Below are 5,129 nucleotides of genomic sequence, written 5' to 3' on the forward strand. Positions count from 1 at the left end.
GCGGGAAAGTGAGGAAGAGGGTCACCGAGTGAGAATAGCCCATTATTTTGCCCAAGAGGTTTCAAGAATCTATGGTATTCCTAATTTACTGCTTAACGTACTTTATTTTTTCATCTTTTGCTTTTAGTCCATTGAGTTTAGAAGCTCTTCCAGAGGACAAGAAGCAAACTACTCTCCAGTCCCCAACTTATTTATTCCAAAGAGCCATTAAAAGTCAGTCATTTTGTTTCTGTAATTCATTTTACCCAACCCACAGCTGAAGGGCAAACCTTAGCAGATTGCAACTTTCCAACCAGGGTGTACTGGTGACACACGGCCTCACCTTTGGAGTTTAATGTGTGTGTTTTGAAATTCTTAATGAAATCTTTTAATTTATAAGTGAAGTCTGTTGGAACAAGGGAGCATGTACTGGAACTTGACACGTACAGGTCTGCCTTCTGCCTAGTAGGATGTCTTCTTTCCCATACTTCTCTCCCACCCTCTCCCCACTTTCAAGGCTCCCCTCAGCCCCTGGCAGAGGGCTTGTATGCAGATGCAGAGAGGGTTTGGATGGGGTGCATACCCCACACTGTGTACTTCTCCACACTGGACTCGCAGCATCTGAATGTATTTGGAGGGTGACTGGGTTGGAGCAAGCCTCCTTTCACACTGATTCGCCATTTAATTTAAATATGATCTCACTCAAGATACAACCTAATTAACAAAACTTTTTAAGTTATTTTGGGCTGTTGCGATTGCTCTAAAAATTTATTTCATGCGTTTGTGTTTATAACACTTCTTTAAAGTACAAAACACTTGAAACACTGGCATTAATGTTCTCTGAAGAGAAGAAATGAATGTGACTGCCAGCACTTCCTTTCTAAGGATGCCTTGTTCAGTTTCGTCTTGGAAAGATTAGAACCTATATGTCACTTTTAAAGGACCCAGGCTTGAACACTGAACTTCAGAAAGTCTTATTGCCTCACAATAGGAAATATGTTTAAAGAGAGTTGCTAAAGACATTATAACTTCATCTACTTTTACTTGGCTAAGGCAAAGAGCGATTAACTACACAATTTTCTAGGAAGCCTTTGAAGCACTGTTGTAGAAAATAAATTTCTATACTGTATTGACCCAAGATTAAAAGTAGTATCTCACCCTTCAAATGACCTGATTGGTCATAAAACGTAGCTCGATGTTTCTTACAAAAAATTAAGTATCAATGTTTTGAAAACAAAAATATTGTTTTTCTCAGTGACTGTGAAATCTCTCTTCCACATTTGGCCCCATTGTGGAAGAAAAAAGCATTATGAGCTAACTGATTGAAGTGGAAAACAACTGATGATATTGAACTTTAACTGAGCCCCTGTGTTTCTGGAAAGCAGCAAGAATGGAGAAATCTCCCCACTATTTTGTCTTGAGAAATGACCACCCTGTTCTCATATATTCTGAGATAAGACTCACCTCTTCCTTTCCTCAGTGAACATGACTCCCTTGCTTACCTGCCTCTTTGGATTTCTCCCTTTATTTTGAGAAGTTCCTCATTAATGAATGTCCTTCCTATTGCAATAGCCTGGTAAAATCATCTCCTTAATTATTCAGTGCTTTTTTTTTCCTTAAAAGAGGGAAAACAAAGTTCAAGATTTTTGTTAAATCTAGGGAAGTCAAAATGCTGTTGGAAAGTTATATGACTTTGAAAATAAGCAGGGCTTTGCAGTTTCATTGTTTTAAAACATAAATGGTGAAGTATATGTAACACAGACTGCTTTGTCAAAGGCCCTGCCAGGAAATAGCAGTAGCACTAGATACAGAATTGTAGTTGAAATAGCAATTTCCTCACCACCTCTTTCTATTGCTTGAGGGTGTTGTTTAATTTTATTGGAATTTTGACTCTAGTGATGATTATAGAATTGCATATAATTCTTTTCCCCGTTAATCTCCATGTTAAAAAAAATTATATGTATGTGTGTGTATGTGTGTGTGATTTCAACAGGCTTATGAGTGGCACAATACAAAATGATAGACCTTACTCATGAGAACTACCCCACCTGCAAGGATTAAGACAATATAATCATAAAGGATGATTTTCTAGCAATTTTTATGCAAATATTTGCAATCTCAGTTACTCTTATACTTACAAAGATGGCTTGTAGTGACAATAACAGTCATGGAAGGAAGCAGGTTTTCAATAAATGGAACTGCTTTAATATAAGTGTTTTATACAATGCTGAAACTTCTATTATATAAAGGGAATGCCAGCAGATATCTATAAGGCTTTGCTTTGGGGGAAAAAAAATGAACTGAGAATGAAAAAGTTTCTTCAGTTACAATAATTATTACCCCAGAGCTTCTGGATAGATAAGTGACTGAGCCTGATGTGGCAGATAGTAGGGGCAAACAGTGATTCTTACAAAAGAAAGAAATGCTGAAAATTAGATGTAGCTAGAAATTTCATTTGTTTTCAAAAAAAAATTTTACCTCTAAATATTCTTTGTGTTGCTAATTTCAACACATTATAATAGTACACAATAGGAAATAAAGGAAATGTCTCCTTAAAAAAACAGTCTGGGACTACCACCATCTTTTGTTACTGTATCCCCAGCACAGTGTTTGTTATAAGAGTTTAAATTAATAGATTATATACAAAATGGTTTCATTAAAAGTATGCATAGAAAAACTAAGAATATACATTAAAATGTTAACTTTAATTCTGAGTGGATGATTCTTTTGCCAATTGGTATTTTTAATTTTTATAATGAAATTATATTTTATAATCAGAACAAAAACAATAAAATTAAATTAAAAATATATCTCTTCATTGCTTTTCCAGACCAGTACGTATAAAGTAGCCCATTTCTATATTTAGGCAGTTTACAGAGCTGGTTGGCTTTTTCTTAATCTTAGAAAGCAGCTTATTTTCTGAAATCCTTGCATTTTATCCAGGCTTACCCCACAGTGAACGATCACACACATTCTGTTTCAGATTGTCATCAGTAAATAAAGTGAAAATCAAAATGAGAAACTATTATATGCTGTCTGTCACATATTTCTCATGTAAATGGCATTTCATTCTTCTTGAAATAACTGAATGAGAACCCTTGCCACACAGCAGCAGAAATGAAACTCACAAGAATAACTCTGTTCTCACAGTTTTCACCAGCCACTGATTTGAGAAGAAACTGGCTAAAATCCTAGGAGCTCATTCTGAATGCTCTAATAATTCCCTTAAGCAGTAAACAGATTTTCTTTCTCAGTGTTAGACATTTACTACTGAAGAACATGATGCCTGCATTTCTAGGCATTAACAAGCAGTCATGTTTGATTGGCCAACAATCTTTCATTATTGCTCCTCAATAGGAGTGCTGAATATATGTGTAGTATGAGAGTGACCTGTTCTTGTAGCCCAGATTGCCAAATGTGTTCAGCCAAGCATTTGATTTAAAGTCGTGAAATGAATATGCCCATGGGAAGCATCATACATTCAAAATGTTATAGTTCAAAAACAGCTATGTCCGAAGAACCAGAATTTGAAGAAGGGAACAATGTAGGTTTTTTCCGTTCATTTATAGATTTTTTTTTTAAAACACCAGTTACATAAAAGTATGTCAGAATCAGAAATGTTAATCCAACATTAGTACTCAGCTTAAATAATAGCAACAAATTCCCAAAGAACCACTTAGGATATTAATCTATATTTTGAAAATAAAATCTTATGAAAATAATATCCCTTTTAAATCAAGCTTAAACACTATTAAATAAATAGTTTTAAATTTTATGGTCTAGATACAATTAAATGGAAAAAAGTTTTGAATAAGCTATATTAGCTCAATTTTGGACAGTTTCCTAGAAAAACATAATTTGGGGAAAATTTTGAAAGAATTAGAAAAGTATTAAGAAAAAATGGAGTATCCCAGAATTCTTATATGAGGAAACTCATATAAGAATTTGCTTTTAAATCTTTTACAACCAAGGAGAAGATAAGTTTCTAGAACCCTACGTCATTCACAGAGAGAATCAAAAACATTGTTACTGGTAAACAGTGGGAAGTTATTTGTCTCTTCACCTGGCAAGAAATCATTCAAATCATTTGGTTCACTTTATGGTGAAATAAATGGCAAGATGCTGAAAGCAATACACTGTTTATTTCCCTAAATTCAATCCCAGAATTCAAAATAGGAAAGGAAATTTCATTCTTCCTACAAAGGGCTTATCTCTAAATGGAATCTTTTCCACAAAATACCAACACAAAAGCATGCACACTACCAGTCTATGAAATGAATGGGGTTTTTTTTTGGAGGTTTTTCTACTTAACAAACATCTATTTAATACCCACTTGACCTGATTTACTTGGTTCAACCAAAGTTACTAAAGATTACTATGGGATATACAAATTTTATTCAATTTTTTTACTCAATAATGTCTGGAAGCATCTTCGGTTATTTATAAATTGAGAGTCCACATCCCTTTGTGGACTCTCTTTTGATATCCCGTTTTTAGAACTCAGACAGCAAAGTGAGTACTGTCTATATACCTCTAATTTAACATTCATTACATTTGTTATTTATTGTACCTACCAGTTCACTGTTTCTGCTAGGCTGTGCACTCACTGATGGCAGAAATGTCATTTTGTATTCATTTTTTTTTTAGTACATAACACCTAAAAAAATGCATGGCACATGTAGGAGGTCAATAAACATTTGGTTGAATAAAGTAATTAATTAAATAACTCCAAAAAACTATGAAAGCTATACCTCAACTACAAAATACAAGATGCTATTATTGAAGTGTGTGATGTATTAACATTAGGATGGGAAGACTGAGTGAAGTTCACAGTTTTATATGAAATAATATATGAAACTTATTAGTGATGTAAGATAAAACATTGGAGATGGCAGAGGGAGGCTCTTCATGGGACTCTCAGCTGTATGAGTGTCCATGGTTCCACCGACATGATGTGTTCTTCCTTAGGAGGATTCATCTCTGTTAGGTAATTTGGCATTTGGCTAGCACTAAGGAACAAACTCTTCTTGAATTATTGTCATAATCTAGTTTTATTCCTTAAATACATGAAATTTACATTTAAAAAGAAAGGAGGATCCAGATGAAGGAGTTACAAATTATTTTTCCATAATATGCATGACTGTGACTCT

The sequence above is a fragment of the Pteropus medius genome, unplaced genomic scaffold, assembly GCF_902729225.1.
Source record: "Pteropus medius unplaced genomic scaffold, Ma_sr-lr_union100, whole genome shotgun sequence".
NCBI lineage: Eukaryota > Metazoa > Chordata > Mammalia > Chiroptera > Pteropodidae > Pteropus > Pteropus medius.